Here is a 23,296-nt window from a genome sequence, read left to right on the forward strand (position 1 = left end):
TTGTGTTTTTTTTTTTTTTTTTAAACTCTGCATACCATGCAATGCCAGTGCTCATAGGGATGAAGGAAGCTCTTTAGCAACTTGGTTAGTGATCTTTTAGCTGATTTGGCGGTACACAGTACAACCTCTTTTATTTGTTAAGCCCAGACTCCGTTCTGAAGTAAGAAAAGGATAACAGATAAGTCAGAAAGATAGGAGGGAGCCAGATTCTGTAGGGTCTTGTAGACCACTATAAAGACTTTGACTCTAAGATAGGAAATCACCAGTAGGTTTTGAACACAGGAGTATCCTGATTTGGCTTTATTTTATTTTATTTTTTAATTTAAAACCATTTTTAAAAAAAGTAGGTTCCATGCCCAGTGTGGAGCCCAAGGTAGGGCTTGAACTTACCACCTTGAGACTGAGACCTGAGCTGAGATCAAGAGTCAGATCCATAACTGACTGAGCCGGCCAGGTGCCCTGACTTCTGTTTTAAAATTCTGAATGCTTTATTGAAAACAGGTAGTGGGAGTGCACAGGCTAAAGCAAAGAGGTTGGTCTGGACACAGTTGTACTAAACCAAGAGGATGATGAATCTTTATAACCAGGATGGACAGTGGAGACAGAATCTTGGTACATTTTGGGGTGACACCAACAGATTTTTTTCCTGATGGATCAGAGGGAGGGTGTTGGAGAAATAAAAAAGTCTGACTACAAGAAGTCTGACCTGAGCCACTGGAAGAATGAACCCGCCATGTACAGATATGGGGAAGATGATGGGATAAGCATTTCTGAGACTAAGATCAAGAGATTGGTTTGAGAGATGTTATTTCTCTCTCATTCTCTTCCCTTCTGGAAAGTTTTCTTGACTTACCTTTTTAAAGTCTATTTTATGAAGTCTTTAAATTGTTGATTGCCAGGAGATTTTCCCATTTTTAAAAAATTTATTTATTAGAGAGAGCGAGCATGCAAGTGTGTGGGGGGAGGGAGAGAAGGAGGGAGGTAAAGAGAGAGAGAGAAAATCTCTAGCAAACTTGCTGCTGAGTGCGGGGCTCCCTATGGTGCTCTACCTCATGACCCTGAGAGCATGACCTGAGCTGAAACGAAGAGTCAGATGCTTAACTGACTGCACTACCCAGGTGCCCCTCTAATATATTTTTTGAGTGTCCTTTTTCTAGAATTCCTACTCTTGTTTCATGGATGAAATATTTTTTTCTCTCTGAAAACATTAGTTATAATATAAAAGTTTTTTTTTTTTCCTGCCCCATGAGGTATTCCCCCCTCCCCCACACCCCAGGTTCCTTTCTTTCCAGGGTTTCATGTTTTTACAATTTTTATTCAAAGCTAGTAATTCTGCAAGGTTCATTGTAGAAAACAGCATTATCTGCCCCTATTCCTTTATCTCATTTTGCTACTTCCCTTCCCCCAGTCAAACACTCTCTGTTCTTTTTGCTGATATTTCTAAATACCATGCTTGCATTGCTACCTCTTGACTTTTCAGTTTCAGGCCCCATCCTTTTCATTGGTAAGTGAGAATTTATCCCTCCTTCCTCTCTGTGCTGCCATAAGCCTGCTCTGTTGTCATCCCTCCATGCTTCTGATGTTATTAGGTAGTTACTGCGTGGGAACACTATTATTCTCTGCCTGTTGCAATTATTTTTCTTTTCTTTTCTCTTTTTTTAAAAGATGTTATTCTTAACTCATCTCTACACCCACTGTGGTGTTTGAACTCACAACCCTGAGACCAGGAGTTGCAGGACTCCTGACTGAGCCAGCCAGGTGCTCCTCCCCCTTTTCTTACTGATTTGTAGGAGTTCTTTATATAGCTAGGCTATTATTCCTCTGTTAGTTGTATGTGTTGCAAAAAGTCCTCATTCTGAGTCTGTCTTTTCACTTCTTTATATAGAACTTTATAGTGCTATTGTTATACAGAACTTTAAATCCTAATGTAATCACACATAGCAGTCTTTTCTTGATGGTTTGTGGTTTTCCCCCTCTTGTTAAAGGAAATTACCGAGAGGTCATGAAACTGTTTTCCTGTATTTCCTTCTAAAAATGTAAAATCTTGCTTTTCACATTCAGAACTTCAATGTACCTGCAAAATAAATTTTTCTGTATGATCTGAGGTAGGGATAAACTTTACATGATTTTCCATGTAGGTTATTAGCGATCCCAACGCCATTTATTGAAAAGCTACTGTGGGATCTGATTGACTGGGTCATGCTGATGGCAGCTGTGGCCAAGAGGGTGGCCAGAAAGCAGCTGTGGAGTCCAACAGACTTGCAAGTTGAAAACTTGAGATTTTTGCATCTTGTTCTGCTCTGCTCCTAAGGCATTGCACCTCTTGGCCCCATTGCTGCCCCCCGGGGTCCATTTGAAGGGCATGGTTGGATGGCGTGTCTGAGCCCGGGGGATGGTGGAGCTGCCCCCTTGGTCACCTCCAGTGGGTGCTTTGCCCCAGACCAGCCCTGTGACCTCTGTGAAGAAGGTGTTGCTCTGGGATTGGAAAGAGTGGGAGGAGACAAGAAACAAATGGGGACAAAAAGCAGCAGTGATTGGAATCCCGGGCGGCAAGAATCCATTGCTTCTGCTCTGGTTGGTGGTGGTACCATGACAAAAAGCCACGAGTTTGTCCCATGCGTTGTGAAGCAAAGGTGATTGGGGAAGACAGCGAGAAGATAGGATGAGTATTTGATCAGCCCACAAGGACTGAAGTTCAGATCTCAAAATGCCCTTGCTAATTATCCCCACAAAAATGGAGAGACTTGTTTTACGCTGGAAGATTTGATTTTACTGTCCCTTCTAAAAGGGGCGTCAGGTTCAGATACAAAGACTTCAGTGGGGCACCTCTGACATCCCAAATGCGAAATTAAAGTAACAATTCAGACTGGAACCTTGGGGCACGAAGCTGGTGGAAAAAAGATGCCTCTCCCCTTGAAAGTGGTAGTTTGGAATGGCAAATTGGCAGGGGATTAGCTAACTTTAAAGAAGATGAGGGGTGTTAATGATGTTGACTCAGGAAAGGTTGGAAAGTCCAAAGGAAAGGGGAGACATTCTGAAAGGAATTCAAAGGTAGAAAACTAAAAAACAGCCTGCTGGAAGGGTCTCCCAGATTCTGCTCAAAGCAATAGGAAAAGAGAATCTGAGTTTAATAAGGCAGATGCTGAAAGTGAACCTTGTACAGAAAGTTAGCTTGATTAAAAAAAAAAGTTTTAGCTCCACTTCTGACGCTGGAGCAAACAACAAGCCCCTGGAGTAACCAATGGAGAAAAGTGACTGTTAAAAAAAAAAAAAGCAAAAAACCCCCAAGAAAATCAAAAAGCCCCAAAAAACTCATTGAGTTCAGGATCAAATTTTTGTTTTGAACAAATAACTTCTGGCAGCGTAAACAAATTCTGTTCAAGCGAAGAAGCACAAGGAAAAGTGTGAGGAAACCTTTTCGGAAGCAGGGGAACTATAAACAAAAGTAGAAACCGGGGGAAGGAAGGAACATTTGCATCCTGACAGTTGAAAATGTGGTTCTGAAATGGACAACTCATAAACTGAGAAAGACTATTTCTCTGAAAATATGTCAAGAAGATACCGTTCCACAGACACAAATAGATAAAAGGAAAACAAGCCTATGTTTTCCCAGCGAATAGAACAGAAAAGCTCTTCAGCCATTCCCCGCCCCTCCCCACCCACCACAATGCAAAGCCTTTAAGAAGTGGACACCCCCTGGGTCACCTTTTAATTTTGTCCAAGAGACGCTTTTCCATGAGCCATGGAAGTTCTTCATTGCTACTGTAATTCTCAGTCAGGCAAAAGGACAATGTCTTTGTTTTGAGAGTTTCTGGAGAAGTGTCCTTTGGCTGAGGTAGCTGGAGCCCCAGATTAGAGAGATGGGTCAGAACCTCTTAAACCTCTTGGTCTCTATGATCTTCTTCTTCTTCTTCTTTTTTTTAAGATTGTATTTATTTATTTGACAGAGACACAGCGAGAGAGGGAACAAGCAGGGGGAGTGGGAGGGGAAGAAGCAGGCTTCCCACTGAGCAGGAAGCCAGATGCGGGGCTTGATCCCAGGACCCTGGGATTATGACCTGGGCCGAAGGCAGACGCTTAACGACTGAGCCACCCAGGTGCCCTGCTCTTTGATCTTTGAGCACTGTCAAGTTCTCAGCTGAACATCTGACCAAGCAGTGGAGGTATCCGATTGAGCCTCCTGGGACTGGCAACTATGGCAATGACTCTTACTGAGTTTTTTTGCATTAGTGAGTGGAAACAGGTGCATCCTGAAGACCATAAGCTAAATAAACAACATGAATGGCTTTGGGAAACTTGTGAAAAATTAATTCTGTCTTAAAAGTCTTTGAAGTTTTCAAACTCCTTTTTTATACATGACTTTGTACTTGATTCATAAGAGCCCCATTAAGTGCAACCCTGCTTCATAGGCATGTAAATTTTAATCAGTCCAGTTGGAAACATAATGTAGGTTTTTTGTTGTTGTTGTTTCAAATACACACACACACACACCCCTATATATATATTTAAATATTTTATTTATTTGACAGAGAAAGAGACCATACGGGAGAGAGGGAATGCAAATAGGGGGGTGGGAGAGGGAGATGCAGGCTTCCCGCCGAGCAGGGAGCTTGATCCGGGGCTTGATCTCAGGATTCTGGGATCACGACCTGAGCTGAAGGCAGGTGCTTAATGCCTGAGCCACCCAGGTGCCCCTCAAATTTTTATTTAAATTCTAGTTAGCTAACATACAGTGTAATGTTGGTTTCAAGTGTAGAATTTAGTAATTCCTAACTTACATTTAACCCAGTGCTCATCACTAGTGTCCTTCTTAATACCCATCTAGTCCACCCTCTACCCATGTTCCCTCCAGAAACCTTGTTTGTTGTCTATAGTTGGGAGTCTTTTATGGTTTGAGTCCCTCTCTCTTTTTTTGTCTGCCTTCCCCTATGATCGTCTGTTTTACTTCTTAAATTCCACACACAAGTAGAATCATATGGTATTTGTTTTTGGCTGACTTTATTTTGCTTAACATTATACTCTCTGGCTCCATCCACATTGTTGCAAATGGCAGGATGTTCTTTTTGATGGCCGTGTAATATTCCATTGTGTGTATATATACACACCATGTCTTCTTTATCCATTCATTAACTGATGGACATTTGATCTCTTTCCATAATTTGCCTATTGTTGATAATGTAGCTATAAGCATTGAGGAGCATGTGCACTTTCAAATCAGTGTTTTTGTATCCTTTTTAACTTTTTGAAGAATCTTCATACTGTTTTCCAGAGTGGCTGTACCAGTTTGCATTCGCAATGGCAGTATAAGCCGGTTCCCCTTTCTCAGCATCCTTGCCAACATCTGTTGTTTCCCGTGTTGTTAATTTTAGCCATTCTGACAGGTGTGAAGTGGAAGCTCATCATGGTTTTGGTTTGCATTTCCCTGATAATGACTGATGATTTTCTTAATGTGTGTAACCCTGATAGATCTTTGCTACTAATACTAGAATATATTTGGAGATTTAAGAAAAAATAAATTATCTGACAGCAATCCAAAAAATGCAAATGACTTTTCTAATAATGAAATGTGATTTGAAGTTTAGAAAAAAAAAAGCTTCTGTTCTTCACTGGTATTTTTAGTGTCCTTCCTATCATTTGTCAAATTCACACATATGTTTAAGTCTTGTGTTCTTTTTAATTTTTTTTAAAGATTTTATTTATTTATTTGACAGATCACAAGTAGGCAGAGAGGCAGGCAGATAGAGGAGGGGTGAAGCTGGCTCCCTGTGGAACAGAGAGCGGGATGCGGGGCTCGATCCCAGGACCGGAGACCATGACCCGAGCTGAAGGCAGAGGCTTAACCCACTGAGCCACCCAGGCGCTCCTTGTGTTCTTTAAAAAAAAAAAATATTTATTTGAGAGCGAGAGAGTGAGTGAGAGAGCGCACAATTGGGGGAGGTACGGAGGGAGAGGGAGAAGCAGACTCCCCACTGAGCAGGGAGGCTGATGGCTGGACTGGATCCCAGGAACCTGAGATCAGGACCCGGGACAAAGGCAGAGGCTTAAACAATAGAGCCACCAGGTGCTCCTAAGTCTTGTGTTCTTTTTATGCCTTTATGTATATTCTTTTTTGTGTATTCCATTGGTCTACTGCTTCAATAACAATGTCTTCATTATTATAGTTTGACTATATGTCTTTGATATCTAGGATGTTTTTGTTCTTCAATAATTTCTTGGCTATTCCTAGCCTTTGTTGTTCTGTATAAATTTTAAGATCATCTTATCAAGTTCCATGAAAATCCCTTTTGGGATTTTGATTTACAGTTGCATTGCATTTATATATTAGATTGGAGAATTAGCCTGATTTTGGTTATGGTATTAGGTATTCCCTTTCATGAATGTGGCATACATTTTCCAGTTTTCTTTAATGTCTCTCAGCGACATTTTATACTTTTCTCTGTGGAACCCTGGCATGTATTTTGTTAGATGCATTTATTTATGTTTTTACAGTTATTATAAAGTGATATTTTTCAGAGAAAATGTCTGTCATAGGCATATAGGGATGAAATTGCTTTTTGTGTATTTATATAAAGCACAGCTTTGCTGAATTCTTAATATAATATTTTGGGTTTTCTATCTACATAATTTTATCACATGATTAATAATAATTTGATCCTTCTCTTTCATCCTTTAGTCCTCTTATTTATCTTACATGTTTTACTCTGCTAATATCTCTAGTACATCATTGAACAGAAATAAAGATGCATTTATCTTTGTTGCTGATGATTAAGGGATATTCTGTCTCAATTCTAATATTACTTTTGCAGTAGGATTTTGGTATTTATTTTCTATTCCCAGCTTGCTGAAGAGTTTTTTGTTGTAGGGTCTCCTGGGTGGCTCAGTCAATTAAGCGTCTGCCTTCGGCTGAGGTCATAATCCTGGGGTCCTGGGACCGAGTCCCACGTTGGACTCCCTGCTCAGCAGGGAGTTTGCTTCTCCCTCTCCCTCTGCCCCTCCTCCTTGCTTGTGCTCTCTCTCTCTCTCTCTTTCTCTGTGTCTCCATTAAAATAAAATCTTAAAAAAAAAAGTTTTTGTTGTAAAAGGATCTTGAATTTTACCAAATGCTTGTGTATGTGTGTATATGCCTGCATGTACCTGCAGAATCTTTCAAAAAATTGTGTTTTTTATCCTTCAGCTTGTTATGTGGTGAATTACATGACTCTGGTTAGCTTTTATTTTATTTATTTGGTTTTTTTTTTTTTAAAGATTTTTATTTATTTATTCGACAGACAGAGATCACAAGTAGGCAGAGAGGCAGGCAGAGAGAGAGAGAAAGGGAAGCAGGCTCCCTGTGGAGCAGAGAGCCCGATGCGGGGCTCGATTCCAGGACGCTGAGATCATGACCCGAGCCGAAGGCAGCGGCTTAACCCACTGAGCCACCCAGGCGCCCCTATTTATTTGGTTTTTAAATTAAATTTAATTTTATTATTTTTAAAAAATTTTATTTATTTATTTGACAGACGGAGATCACAAGTAGGCAGAGAAGCAGGCAGAGAGAGAGGAGGAAGCAGGCTCCCTGCTGAGTAGAGAGCCTGATGCGGGACTCGATCCCAGGATCCTGAGATCATGACCTGAACCGAAGGCAGAGGCCTTAACCCACTGAGGCACCCAGGCGTCCCTTATTTGTTTTTTTTTTAAAAGATGTATGTATGTATGTATTTATTTATTTGAGAGAGACAGGAAGAGAGTGACGGTGCGGGGCACGGGATGGGTAGAGAGAGAGGGAAAGAGAAACTCAGGAAGACTCCAGTTTGAGTTCAGAATAGGAGGTGGGCCTGGATCCCACAACCCTGAGATCATGACCCTAGCCAACACCAGGGTTTGGAGGCATAAATGACTGCGCTTCCCAGGCGCCCCTAGTTTTTATTTTAAAAAATATATATTCCTAGATGTGGTTTGCTAGTATTTTTTGAATTTGGCCCATAGTTTTTGTTATTGCTTTCTCATGGGTTGGTGTCAAATTTATGTTAGTTTCATAAAATGGGCTAAGTGGCATTCTTATTCTTTTTGTTGTTGTTTGTTTTTCTTATTTTTATTTTAAAAAAAGATTTATTTATTTGACAGAGAGCACACAAGGATGGGGAGCAGCAGGCAGAGGGAGAGGGAGAAGCAAGCTCCCCACTGAGCAGGGAGCCCAAGGCAGGACTCATTCCCAAGTTCCCAGGAGCAGGACCTGAGCCAAAGACAGATGCTTAATCAACTCAGCCACACTCATGAGCCCCTGTTTTTTAATTCTTTTAATTTTTAATGAAAAACATGGTTTATGAAGTTAGAATAATCAATTACTTGATTGGATGAATTTACCTTTGAAATTGGTTTTGACATTTTTTTTTCTTTTTCCTTTGTGGGTTTAGTTTTAATGACGGATTATATTTCCTATATAGTTTTAGGATTATATAAGTTTTCCTTTTCTTTCTGGATAAGTTATATTTCCTTGTGAAATTATCTATTTCATGTAATGCCTGGCTATATTGCGTTAAATTGTAGATAGTACCCTCTTCAACTTTTTTGAATCTCTACTTTTTTCCTGATATTATTTGTGTCTATTTGCTTTTTGGGTTGGTTTTCAGAGTTTTATCCATTATATCAGCTTTCGGTTTTGTTTATCTTTATTGTAGTTTTTTCTATTGTATTATTATACTGTTGTCATTTTTAGGTGTGGTAATGGCATTAAAGTTTTATATTTTAAAAAGATTCCACAGAGAGTGTTTTTGAATGAAAAGATAGAAATTATGGAATTGCTTTAGGCTAGGAGGATTTAGATGAAGCAAGATTGGCCATTTGTTGATTATTACTGAACCTGAGTGTCAGATAATAAAAACTCACAATACAGTTCTATTTTCCTGTGTGTTTGAAAATTTCCATAATAAAAAATTAAAATATACCACATTTATTTCTTCCTTTATAAATGTAGTCTGATATTCTTTTTCTAATTTAAGTGAGAAACTTAGTTTATGAATTTTTACTTTTTTTTTCCCTTTCCTACTTCAAGGTTTTAAGGTGACATGTTTTCTTTATATATAAGTTATCTGCATCTTGCAAGTTTTTAAAGCAAGGTATCTTTTACCAATGAAATGCACAGATCCCAAATGTACAGTTTGGTCAGTTCTAATAAATTCATATATTCTTGTAACCTGCACACTTATCAAGTTTCAATCAACCCAGAAAGTTATTTCATGTTTCTTCTTGGTCAAGCCTCCCTCCCCAGAACCAGCCACTCTCCTGGATTTTGTCACCATCGGTAACTTCTACCTGCTTTTGAAGTTCCTCAGAGCCTGTCCTCTTATCTCTGGCTTCTTCTCATTCAGCATAAGACTTTTGAAATTCATCCACATTATGTGTATCAGTAGTTCACTCCTTTCTATTTGATAATAGTATTCCTTTGGATGAATAAATTACAATTTATTCAATCATTCTTCTATTGAGGATTGCTTGGGTTGTTTCCACGTTTTGGCCATTATGAACGCGCTGTTATTAACAGTCTCATGTTAGTTTTCACACGGACATGGTTCTATTTCTCATTACTCTTGGGTAAACACCTGGGAGGAGAATTATTGGGTCAATTGAGTAGTGCATGTTAAACTTTCTAAGAGACCGCTAAACGGTTTTCCAAAGTGATGTTTGCATTTTATACTCTTTTTAGAAATCTATCAGAGTTCTGGTTGTCCATTATCCTCTCTGATTTTTAAAAATTTTATCCATTCCCAGGGCACCTGGGTGGCTCAGTGGGTTAAAGCCTCTGCCTTCAGCTCAGGTCATGATCTCAGGGTCCTGGGATCAAGCCCCATATCCGGCTCTCTGCTTGGCTGGGAACCTGCTTCCTCCTCTCTCTCTGCCTGCTTCTCTGCCTGCTTGTGATCTCTGTCTGTCAAATGAATAAATAAAATCTTAAAAAAATTTTTTTTTAAAATCCATCCTAGTGGAAGAGGGGTGGGATCTCACGGTGGTTTTGAATGGCATTGCATGGTAATACCGGTAAGACCTTCTCACCGGCTCACCTGCTCTTTGTGTATCTTCTTATATAAAATGTCTCTGTTTTGGAGTTGGTTATGGAGGGGACATGACCTCCAGTCGACCCCTCGGCACCTTAGCCCCTCCTCTGTCCCTGCAACATCCACTGCCCACTGTTCCACAGCCAAAGCCTTTTCAAGAGCGTGACCTTGAGAGGATACAGTGTTGAGATCAGCTGGGCAGTTTGTTTCTGAAGCCTTTAAGATTCTGCCGGGGTGGGATCTATTCATCTGGCAGCTGCTCAACACAAACCTTGTAAGTGAATCCCCTCACTTATTAAACCCGCCACCCTCCCCATCTGGGAGGCTTCCTTTCCCTTCCATCTCTCCGTCTCTCCCTGCCCTCCGTGTATGGAGTCTAGTTTGCAAACGAATGCTATTTATTTATTTATTTTTCAAAAGATTTTATTTATTCGACAGAGAGAAGGAGCGCAGGAGCAGAGAACGAGTGGAGGGGAAGGGAAAGGAGGGGCAGGGGGAGAGGGAGAAGCCGACTTCCCACTGAGCAGGGAGCCAGGGGCAGGGCTCCATCCCAGGACTGGGGATCATGACCTGATCATGACCTGAGACAGGCAGGCGCTTAACTGATCAAGCCACCCACGCCCCTGCAACACTATTTATTTTTTTCCCTTGGGTTGTCTTTTTATTATCAATATGTTGGAGTTCATTCATGTATCTTCTGGATACAAGTCCTTTGTCAGCTACGTGTGTTAAGAATTTTTCTTCTAGTCTGTGGCTTGCTTTTTCTTTCTTTTAATGAAACTTTTAGAGAGCAGAAGTTATTCCTTTTGATGATATCTAGTTTCTCAAGAATTTTATTTTATGTGTAGTGTCTTCAGTGTCCTTTTAAGACATCTTTGCGTACCCCAAATTAGCCAGGATAGTCTCCTACTGCTCCTCCAAGCTTTATGGTTAGAACTTTTTCATTTTGTTCTCTAATCAGCCTATTTTATCTGAAAATGTCTTTATTTGAACTTCATTCTGTTGGGACATTCTTTCTGGATATTGAATTCTGGGGTAGCAGCCTTTTTTCTTCTTTTAGCCCTTTAAAGAGGTTGTCTTCCTGTCTTTTGACTCTATAGTTTCTGATGAGAAAGGAGGAGTAATTCAAAATATTGATCTATGTTTTCTCCAGCTGCTTTCAAGATTTTTCCTTCTAGTATTGGTTTAACCAGTTTGACTATGATATGTGCAGGGGTTTTTGTTTGTTTTGATTTTTGTCCTTACTCTACTAGTGTTTTGCAGAACTTCTTGAATAGGTGAATTTATCTTTTTTTTTTTTTTTAAACCAAATTTGGGAAAGTTCCAGCCATTATTTCTTCAAAGATTTATTTTGGCTTTTTCTCTTTCCTTGCCTCTGGTACTGTAATTGTTTCACAAGCCCCAAGGCCCCACATATTTGCTTCAGAATAAGTGTCTGGTGGTGTTCCCGTCCTGTGTCCAACTTTTCTCACGCCTATTTCATAAAGGTCTATGGAATAGAGTTGGTCATGGGTATAGATTCTGTGTACCGGCACCGTTAGGGGTTCTCACCTATCATACTAACCTTTGTTTCCTCTTTAGAAATTCATTGAAAGTTCCATGCTTTTCCTTTTCCGTCTCTCTTTTTTAAAGATATTATTTATTTATTTGACAGAGAAAGAGGGAGCACAAGCATAGGGAATGGAAGAGAGAGAAGCAGGCTCCTTGAAGCAGGCCTCAGAAGCAGGGAGCCTGACAGGGAGCTGGAGCCGGACAGGGAGCTCGATCCCAGGACACTGGGATCATGACCTGAGCCAAAGGCAGACACTTAACAACTGAGCCACCCAGGTGTCCCAAGTTCCATGCTTTTCTAAAATCCCTCTGTGGCCGCCTCTTCTGCTTCCCTCTGCTATGCCAAGGATGAAGGCAGTCATGCTTGTCTGTTTTTGGATTTTGTTTCATTAGGTTTAATCACATCCTTGGTTCTGTGATATACTTGAGAAAGCAGTGATTTTGTGGTTTTCACCTTCACCTTCACCTTCATCTCTCACAACTTTCTACATCCCTATTGGTTTTGACATGCTCTAGTTGAACATTTTTTTTTTTCCATTCTACAAACTTTCTAATTTCCATGACAATGTCCCCCCCCCCACCTCTATGTATTTCTGGTATTTTAAAATATCCAAATATACATATTTTTAGAAGATTATTATTATTATTTTTAAGAGATTTTATTTATTTATTTGACAGACAGAGGCAACACCAGCCAAGGAACACAAGCAGGGGAAGTGGGAGAGGTAGAAGCAGACTCCCCACTGAGCAGAGAGCCTGATGTGGGACTCCATCTGAGGACCATGGGATCATGACCCTATCTGAAGTCAGATGCTTAACAACTGAGCCACCCAGGCATCTTTAATAGTTATTATTTTTACTATTGATTCCCAACATCGAATTACATGTCAATGAGATTGAGGCAGGGGTGTTTGGAGTGTTTAATATTCGCTATGATGTGCCTTATATCTTTGAATGGTCTTTTTTTTTTTTTTTTTTAAAGCCTTATTTAAGTAATCTCTATACCCTGCGCGGGTCTTGAACTCATGACCCCGAGATCAAGAGTCACATGCTCTGCTGACTGAGCCAGCCAGCTAGGTGCCCCTGAATTCAGGTTTTATGAATGCTGCATGTGAATAAAACAACACATACTCCTTAGTTATTGGTTCATTAGGGAAAATGGTTGATCAAATGGTTCTAAGTCTTTATTAATTTTTGTCCCTTGGTTTGCAACTTGCTGGAAGAGGCATATTAAAAATCTCCTACCATGATTATGGATTTGCCAGTTCCTTGTAATTCTTTAATTTTTACTTTATATAGCGCAAGTCATGGGATTATGCAAGTACAGGTGTAAGATTGCCTCTTTCCTTATGGTGTGATGACCCACTATTCTCGCGTAGGTGTCATTCGCCTTCAAGGCTATGTAACTTTAGTTTATGTTCCCCGCTCTTGTTTCCGCTGTATTTCTGTTGGGATGTAGGAATTTCCCATTTTCTTCTATTTTTCCCACTGTAGATGAAACTCCCCCTTTCCGTTTTGTCTAGCATGTCAGTGTGTGCATGTGGGTGAGTGTATATGCAGGTGTGTGTGTATGTGTGTGTGTGTGCACGTGCGCGTGTGCTGCTGAGGCTTGCAGCATGAAGTCTGCTCCATCTCTGGCCCTTATGGTCCATCAGGGCCTCTCTGACCATGACCTTTAACTCTTTCCCATCACTAAATGCTGTGTTTTCATGTCCTTATCCGCATTCCCCAGCAAGGGACAGATTGGCCTTGCTTGTCATTTTGCTCTGATGCCATCCTGGGGGACCTGGCCTGAGTATGAGTTAGCTGCCCTTGGGACACAGGCTCATCCCTACAGCAGCTGGGTCTGGTTTCATGTACAGGGTGCTGCAGAAAGGCCAACTGGCCAACTTGCTCCTTCTGTGTGTGGGCTGTTAGTGAACTTGTCCTTGTTTGGTGTTCATTGTCAGACCTTCTTCTCCATCTCTCCAGTCACCTGGCCCTTCATCACAGATGGAGACTGTCGGGAAATGTTGGGAAATGCTTCTGAAATGGGCTGCTGAGCAAAGTCTTAGAAAGCAGAGCATGGCAAACAGGCTCTTAGGACTTTTTTTTTTTTTTTTTAAATTAGAGAGCATGAGGGGGTGGGGAAGAAGGGGCAGTGGGAGAGGGAAAGGAGAATCTTAGGCAGGCTCCACGCCCAGTGTGGAGTCAGACGTGGGGCTCCATCTCATGACCCTGAGATCCTGACCTGAGCGGAAATCAAGAGTCAGATGCTTAACTGAAGGAGCCACCCAGGTGCCCCTCTTAGGACTTTTTATGTAAGGGAGGTCTTGCCTGTCTGAGAGCAGTGAGGTCCGATTTTATAGCTATTCTGATCTTCAGGACCCGTCCGAGTATGGGAAAGTGTCCCCATTTGAAATAGGAGGGTCTGTTATTTATTTCCACTCTAGGAAGCTCCGGGATCCAATCTCAGATAACTCATCTCCTTGGCCTGTTGATCAGTTATCCTGGGTGAGTGGTCCGGGAGTTGCACTCTCTGTAAATCCCAGAGCGATAGCTTATCAGAGCTGGAAGGAATCTTAGGAATCTCTTCCCACCTTCTCACATTGTTTCATCAGAGTGGATTTCGAATCTGCAGCGACAGGAATGTCTAGAAATTAAAGACTAGGAAGGGCTATGGTCCCTTGATGTGTAATGGGGGTATGTGTGGTAAATGGTTTGAGTGGGGGTGGGATTTACTCATAGGGCCTTTGGGCAGGATGGAGGGAGTGGGGGAGGGATGGGGGGATTGTGAAAGCTGCTCTAAGCCTCTTGTTGTCTGCACAGGGGAAGGACAGTCTCCCTCCATGTCTTGTTTCCAATGTCATGTGTTTCCTGCCTTTCCTTCTTTCACTGCTTTCCTATATATAAACCATTAACCCCTGGTTCCTGTAATCTTTGTTTTTTTCCCTCCTAACCTATGACATAAAGTATTAATTTTTGGCATTTTTTCCTTTTTCTTTGAAGTACTCCTTCTGGCTACAAAAACTTCCAATTAAGTTTTTTAAATAAAAGATAGAAGTTAAAAGCAACGGCTGCCTCGGGTTAGCAGGATGGAAACTTGTAGTTGCTTGAAGCTGTACTTCAAAAAGAAAAAACTCAATTTTAAAAGTGTAGAAGTTTATTCATAAAATACGTTGTGCTCAAAAAATGGATTCTCTGGGCTGCAGAAGAGTCAAGCTGTAGGTCAGTGGTTCTGTTGTATTTATTTACAGAATATTTTGTTTCTGTGTAGTGTTTTCATTCTAAACAAAAGTAAAGAGAAATTTTGGGGCATCTGAAGCGTTCCAGTCTCAGGAATGTTAATTAAGTTAATATTGAGATTCTCATCTTTGCTAACTAAAGAACTTTGACGAAGTTCTTATGTATCCTTTCGGGTACTAGTGATACATACAAAAGAGTATTGAATTCATCTCAAACTTTTTTTTTTTTTAAGCAATTTCCCTTATTTCTATTTTTTTTTTAAAGATTTTATTTATTTATTTGACAGAGAGAAATCACAAGTAGACAGAGAGGCAGGCAGAGAGAGAGAGAGAGGGAAGCAGGCTCCCTGCTGAGCAGAGAGCCCGATGCGGGACTTGATCCGGGGACCCCGAGATCATGACCTGAGCCGAAGGCAGCGGCTTAACCCACTGAGCCACCCAGGTGCCCCCCTTATTTCTATTTTTTTAAAAATATTTTATTTTTATCTATTTTCATTTTGAGGGGTGGGGAAGGAGCAGGGGGAGAGAGAGAATCTCAAGCAGGCTCCATGCCCAGGGGCCCAGCACAGAGCCCGACTCCTTGAAAGGAGTCTGAGAAAGTTGGGTTAAAGGGTGCAGAGCTTCTCCCGTGTGCCAAGCCCTCCCGGCTGGCTAGGGTGTCCATATTTCCCACGAAAGCCCCACTCTTCACTTGTGCTCTGCAGGCCTGACTGACCTTACACTTTTTGAGGGACATGATCCTCTTTTCCTAATTTCTTGATCTGTGTGCTACTATTACCATTTTTCAAAGAGATCTGCCTCTGGAGCTCTAAGCCCACATCTGCCCACATCCCTCATCTGACTTGCAAGGGTGTGGGGGGCTTTGGGGGACCGAGCAAGGGAAATGATATCACCACAAGGTGGCAGTAGCGCACACCAGCTTGATGGGGTGGTGCTTTCCTATTTCCCTGCTATGAAGTCCCTCTAGTAGGTACGTGAGTGTGGGGCATATGGGGGGAATTGCTACTCAGGAGAGGAGGGGGCAGGGGACTTGCTGGGGAGGGAGATTTATGTGTCTAGGGGGGTGGCCGTCAGCAGCACAGTGGGGAGCCCCCCCTCCCCCCCCGTGTGAGAGTGCTCTGAAAGTCAGTAGCCCTTGAAGTCTTGTAACCGTGATGCTGTTTTATCAAGGGCCTTCAGATGCTAGGTGAGTTTTGTGTACTGTGCAAGGCAGGGAGGCCCTGAATGCCTAAAAATCTGTTTGTTTGGACGGTTTGTAAATGACTGAACGTGTAAAAAGTTTGAGCTTGGTGCCAGTGGGTTCCTGAGCTCCCAGGCCTCAGCTGGCAGGGGGCAAAAACAGAGGGGCCTTCCACAAAGGCCGTCTTTGGCTCATTCATACCAGCCCCTCAATCCAGTCTCCACACAGAAACCTGAGCAGGTTTTAAAAATGCAGATTAGGACTTGTTACTGTTCTCCTTTCTTATGGTTTCCGTTTGCCTGGAATATGCTTGCCCACCCCTTTATCTTGGCAAGACAGTGATGCCAGGGGGCAAGATCCGACGGAGCTGGAGCCAGGGGCCAGGGTGGACGACATGGAAAGGTATACAAAGGCCAGGAGGAGAGCCTGGTGTGTCAAGTTGAAGAGCAGCTCCTGCAAAGGGGGTAGAACCATGAGGGCCCAGACCAGCACCCTGTGCATGGTAAGTGCTCCCCAGCATTTGGTGATGAATGGGCCCTTAGGTAAGTTCCTCTTTGGGACTCTTCTCTGATTGAAGTTTGACCCTAATATGAGCAAAAGGACCATGTGTGGGGAAGCCCGCAGCACGTAGAAGGCTTGAAAACAACACGCCTGTAGGAGTGTTCAGCTTGTTATTGGCTCCAATGATCTGCCCTTAGAAGTTGTCTTTTGTGCTCTCTGCTGAACAGAGAGCCAGATGCGGGGCTCGATCCCAGGACCCTGAGATCATGACCTGAGCTGAAGGCAGAGGCTTTAACCCACTGAGCCACCCAGGCACCCCGACGTTTTAACAACATTTTACAAAATTCTGATTTGGGGCGGGTGCCGGGGAGTGGTTCAGTCGGTTAAGCGTCTGACTCTTGATTTTGGGTCAGGTCATGATCTCAGGGTCATGGGATCGAGCCCCGTGTTAGGCTCTGTGCTTGGCGGGGAGCCTGCTTGAGATTCTCTCTTTTCCTCTCCCTCTGCATGCCTCCCTGCCCCCCCCCCCTGTCCGGCAACTTGCGCTCTGTCTCTAAAATAAATAAATAAATAAATAAAATTCCATTTTTTCTTAATTGGTGATTCAAGTAGGAAAAAAAATTCTATTAAAAAATATTAGCTCACTCGACTCATCTAGTTGAAGTAGCAGCAGTCCTCTGTGCCTTCTTTTGGTGGGTGAACGTTGACAGAGAGACTGTGTCTATGTCCACCGGTTCACTGGGACCGGAGAATATGGCCACATAGAGGTTTCTAGTTACAGGGTGATGAGTTTGGACCTAGCCTTGAGTTTACAGGTTGCAGGAATTTCTCTGCCTTTGATTTTGATGAAGTGTGAGAGTTGCCTCTAGTTATGTCAGCATCTTCGGATATTATTACATTAACATTTGCTTTATGCTTCGTTTTTTTTATTCACTATTTTTGATGTCACCCGTTTTATGGCCCCAGGGATGGTTTCTAGAAGCTTTGTGACAGCAGCTAGTTCTGTCCTTCGAATAATCTGGAGTTCCTAAAAAGACCACTTTCCTTATTTAGAGGAGTTATACTTTCTCTTACATTATTTGTAATCTGAGTACCCAAAATTCTTAGTCACCCACCACACCAATTTGGATGGACACACTTAAGCAATTTGGAAAGGGGAGGGCCAACAAACAGCGACTCTGAGGCTTTGCTATACCAGGGTGACCATGCAACAGGGACATGTTCAAAGGCATCATTTGGTGGTATGTTGATTTTTTGTAGTCTTCTAAAAATATACAGTAGTTTCTAGTATTAAGTAAAGATAAGTATCAGAACATTCTAGCTCTCCATTTTGTTCAATGGGAAAGAAATTTTGTCTGTAGAATCTGTTGACACAGATGAGGGTGGGATAGGAATGTATGCTGTGACTGAAATGGGTGACCCTCTGAGGCATGTGTGGGTGTGACCCCACCTCTACACACCTGGAGTATGGAAAATGGCCTTTGTGCAGCCCTTCTGGTGTTCCAAGTTTGAATCTTCTGGAAAGGGGCCTTTATCATTTAGCAGATCAGTTTTGGCTTTTGTGCGATTTCCTTTTTCTAAAGATTTTATTTATTTGACAAAGAGAGAGATATCACAAGTAGGCTGAGAGGCAGGCAGAGAGAGAGGAAGAAGCAGGCTCTGCACTGAGCAGAGAGCCCGATGTAGGGCTCAATTCCAGGACCCTGAGATCATGACCTGAGCAGAAGGCAGAGGCTTTAATCCACTGAGCCACCCAGGAACTGCACGATTTCCTCTTTTTAAACAAGGTTGTTCCTTGGGGCTCCTGGGTGGCTCAGTGGGTTAAGCCTCTGCCTTTGGCTCAGGTCATGGTCCCAGGTTCCTGGGATCGAGCCCCACATCGGGCTCTACATCGGGCTCCACATCGGGCTCTCTGCTTGGTGGGGAGCCTGCTCCCCCCACCCCCCACCTGCCCCTGCCTCTCTGCCTACTTGTGAAATAAATAAATAAATAAAATTATGTCGAATAAATAAATAAAATCTGTCTGTCAAATAAATAAAATCTTAAAAAACCAACCAAACAAATTAGGTTGTTCCTTTCATATTCTCAGGGAACAAAGTGTAAGGGCCTATTTAGTCAGAGCAGCTCCATCCAGTTAAACAGTGATTTTGTTGTTTATGCAGTAAAACTTAAACTGACCCTGCCCAGCCCACCTCAGGGAATTTACTCAAAAAGAAGTCTTGGAAAGCCCAAATACAAGGGTGGGTCAGGCCAGGTGGAGGTATCCAATCAGTTGGGAACTTCAAGCTACAAGGAGTATGGGCCCCGCCCTTTGAGTGCCTTTTGGGCGCCAATTCTGACCAAGGTGATAGGCTGGTTCAAATATCTACTATAGGGTAAATTGTAATTCAGTTGATTCAAGTGGTCACTTATGTGTGACCTAGCATGACTGTGCAGCTTTCTCTGTGTGTTACAATCTCATTGGCCGCCTGCGTGTGGCCAGGCCCAACCACATGGCCTTTGCCCTTAAAAGCTAGTCTGTAAGGCAGAGAGAGTTGCCTCTTTGTAAGGGATGGCCCTGGCCGGTCAGTTTGATTCTCGATGCTTTGCGTGAAATAAAGCTTTGCTTGACCTTCGCTTTGTATCAGTCTTGCTCCTTTAATCACAGACCCATTATTGGGGGGACCCAACAAAAGATGAGCCAGATTTAGGAGCACTCTTTGTTTCAAAGCCCTCCTTGGTTCCTTCAGTAGCCATTTTCCCTTTCTCAGAGATTCATAGGCATTGTCTCTCAGTCACTGATACAGAATTTTCAAGTTTATCCTGGAAGTATAAATCAGGAATCCATGCTAGAAGAACGGAGTCTGAATACGTTCGGAAAATATCCAAAGATGAATGTGTGTATGGGTAGAGTATCAGTAAATATTTTTCTCTTTACCTGAAACAAATTTGATTGTTAGGAGTTATTTGGTAGTCTTGGCTCACAGAATTTTATTTTATTTAAAGATTTTATTTTTAAACAATCTGTACACCCAGTGTGGTGCTTGAATTTACAGCCCTGAGATCAAGGGTCGTATACTCCGCCTGCTGAGCCAGCCAGGTGCCCCGTGGCTTACAAAATTTTAAAAATGAAGACTTTTAGACGTTAGTTCTTCAGATCTTTGCTGGCTGTGTGTTATATGCTGGGCAGTATATACAGGCTTTGGAGTCAAGGAGATGTGACTTCAAGTCCTGATTCTTCATTTCCCAGCTGCTGTGCCTTTGGGCAAATCACTTAACCATTCTGAGTTGTGGTATGTAAAATAGGCTTCCTAAAGGGTAGCTTATGTGGCATCGTAAGGGTTAAATAAGACACTATGTATAGAATAGTGCTTGATTTTTAACTAACACTTAGTAAAGGTTAATTTTGCCTTCTCCTGAAGGATGCAAACTTTAAAAATTACCCCCCCCCTTTTTTTTTACAAATTTAAAAATGAGACAATTTACTAGTATTTTAGAAATTACAGAAAATGAATTTTGTGCTCAATAATTTAATTTTAGAAACATACCTGTGCATGCCCTAAACAGCTGAGTTCTTCTAATTGATTCTGAGCTAGAAAACCCCTTTGATATGAAAAAGCATGGTTGCAAATGCCCATTTTTCCAAACATGTGTTGTTTGTGATTATTATATGGGTATACTGTAGAATGCAGATGAATCCAGCCAGATTAATATTCGCTTAACACGTGAAAGAAAGAACTGTGTTCTTTTGACTTTAGAATGAACAAAAAAAGACCACCTGCGGGCTTTACCATTCTAGCAAACTTTTGCAGACCTAACTAGGAAGCTCGCTGTCATTTGCAATTGGCCATGCAGGGGAAATCTTAAAATGCTGACATTGGCAGGCTTCAGGTTTTTTTTTCATTTGTTTGCTGCCTGGGGAACCAGGACTATTTAGCAGTTTTCCCTATTTTTGGCACCATTTCATACTTTGTAATTTACCAAAGTTGTTCTCTTTTTATAAATTCGTGTAACTGTTATGTCATACATTCCTGATAAACTCTGTAAATACATTTGCTTCCTTGTTAACTGACCCACCCGGGTCCCTCTTTTCTTTCTGTAGCCTTTTAAAAAATCCTCTTCTGTTTTGTTTCTTTATGTCTGACCTTCTTTCTGTAGGTGACCTCTCCAGATGCAGAAGTCAGGACGCTCTCTGGGGGTTGACTCCTGCTGGTCTTGAAGTCACCAGGAGGCTTGTGAGAGCCCCGAGCGTTGTATCCTATGCACCTCTTGATAAAAATGGAAGTCTAATTCTGGCGGTGTCTTTGAGTCTGGAGAGGGAGGAGATGGCAAGCAAGTGAACCACCGAGCTGGGAGTTTCTACTTCAGGCTGATGTTAAATTATAAACTCAAAACTTTGGATCTAAACATGGAATATCCCTGATCATTCTCGATGCGAGTTGCCTTAAAGACATTTTTCTTTTGCCCGGAGGAATGATTATGATTTCATAATCTCACTTAAAGTTACGTACGGTGAAACTTGGACTATTTTTCAGAATGTCAGAGTAGACTTTAAGATGGGAAGTAGGGAAATAATGGAAAAATGAGCACATGGTGGGCTCTATTTTGGGAGACTACTTCAGAATTAAAGCTTTTGCGGAAAAAAGTATAGAGAGTATATTATGAAGCTATGTTAATAGATGTTTATGAGATCATGATATTTTTCTGAATTTTTGTTAAATAATGACTATATTTAACTTTAATAATGCCTTTTGGGGGCCCCTGGGTGGTTCAGGTGTTAAGGGTCTGCCTTTGGCTCAGCATCCTGGGATCAAATCCCACATTGGACTCCCCGCTCATTGGGAATCTGCTTCTCCCTCTGCCCCTCCCCTTTGCTTGTGTTCCCTCTCTTGCTGTCAAATAAATAAAATCTTTTAAAAAAATTGCTTTTTGCCTGCAGTTCCATTTCTGTTATACTAGCTCTGCGTGGGTGAATGTTTGGTTAACGCGTCTTGTCCCTTTTATTTCCATTCTCTCTTTATATTCTTAGATCTCTCTCTTTTTAAAAAAAGATTTACTTATTTTAGAGAGAGAGAGAGAGAGAGAACATGAGCCTGAGGGGGAGAAGGAGACAAAAATCTCAAGTAGATTTTGTACTGAGCAAGGAGCCTGGTGTGGGGCTCGATCCCACAACCCTGAGATCACAACCTGAGCTGAAACTAAGAGTCGGATGCTTAACTAACTGCGCCACCCCAGACATCCCCTCCACTCCTTTTAAAAAAGCTTTTTCTTTTTAGGACAGCTTTATATTTTACAGAAGAATTGCAAAGATAGTACAGAATTCCCATATACTTTGCCATGTTTCCCCTATTATTAACATTATATTAGTGTAGTATATTTGTTATAATTAATAAACTGATATTGATACATTATTATTAACTAAAGTACATACTTGATTCACCCATCCTTAGTTTCTACCTAATGTTCTTTTTTTTGTCCCAGAATTCTCTTCAGGAGACTATATATTATACTCAGGTTTCATGTCTTCTTAGACTACTTTTGGTTGTCATGGTTTCTGATTCTTTCCTTGTTTCTGATGACATAGACCATTTAGAGGAGGTCCTGGTTGGGGATTTTTTTAAAAGATTTTATTTATTTATTTGACAGACAGAGATCACAAGTAGGCAGAGAGGCAGGCAGAGAGAGAGAGGTGGGGAAGCAGGTTCCCTGCTGAGCAGAGAGCCTGATCTGGTGGGGGATTTTGCAGAAGATCCCTCAATTGGGGTTTTTCTGATTTTATTTTATTTTATTTTTTCATGATTAGACTGGAATTGTGGGCTTAAGAGGGGATCACAGAGGTAAAGTGCCATTTTCATTACATCCTATCAGGAACATAGAGATCAATATGATTTATTTATTTTTATTTTTTATTTTTTTGTAAAGATTTTATTTATTTATTTGACAGAGATCACAAGTAGGCAGAGAGGCAGGCAGAGAGAGAGGAGGAAGCAGACTCCCTGCCGAGCAGAGAGCCTGATGCGGGGCTCAATCCCAGGACCCCGAGATCATGACCTGAGCTGAAGGCAGAGGCTTTAACCCACTGAGCCACCCAGGTGCCCCAATATGATTTATTATTGATGATGTTGACCTTGGTCATCTGACTGAAGTAGTGTTTGTCAGGATTCTCCACTGTAAAATTACTCCCACCCCATCCTTTCCATGCTGTCCTCTTTGGAAGGAAGCCATTATGTGCAGCCCAGAGCTAAGGAGTGGAGACTTACTGCTCGATTTCTTTGAAGGTGGAGTACCTACATACATTTCTTAAGTTTCTTCTGCATGGGAGATTTGTCTCTTCTGCCCATTTATTTATTTTATCACTTATTTATGTCAGTATGGATTCCTATTTATCTATTTCATATTATGGCTTATGATCCAGTCTACTTTATTTTCTTGTCCCAACTTTAGCCATTTGGAGGCTTTCAAAGACTCCCAGGGATGCAACCTTTTTTTTCTGCCCTAGCCCCAGAATCTGTCATTTCCCCTGGTTCCTTTTGTTGGAGATTGGTTAGAAACCAAGATCTGGGGACCAGGTGTGCTCATTACTACTGGGATGCCATTGCTTCTGGGCCCTCTCAGCAAGGAAATATATGTGTTTATAGGCATGCCTCTTTTTAAACAGCATACAAATGGAATTTTCTTCCTTGAAAAAAATCTGACCTGAAGACTGTCTTTTATAGGCAGTTTTAGTTGGTTTACATTTATTGTGAATGCTGATTGTAACAGAAGTTTTGGGATGCCCAACCTCATTGTGGTTTCCCATGGCAACATTTGTCTCCCTGCCTGAAGTTTTC

General features: G+C 41.7%; 1 pseudogene; it reads left to right on the forward strand.

Annotated features, from left to right (window-relative positions):
- Positions 1 to 2,370: 2,370 nt before the first annotated feature.
- LOC101688228 lies at positions 2,371 to 4,321 on the forward strand (annotated as a pseudogene).
- Positions 4,322 to 23,296: the final 18,975 nt, after the last annotated feature.

This window comes from Mustela putorius, unplaced genomic scaffold (genome assembly GCF_011764305.1).
Source record: "Mustela putorius furo isolate JIRA1106 unplaced genomic scaffold, ASM1176430v1.1 tig00000174_pilon_pilon_pilon, whole genome shotgun sequence".
Lineage (NCBI taxonomy): Eukaryota > Metazoa > Chordata > Mammalia > Carnivora > Mustelidae > Mustela > Mustela putorius.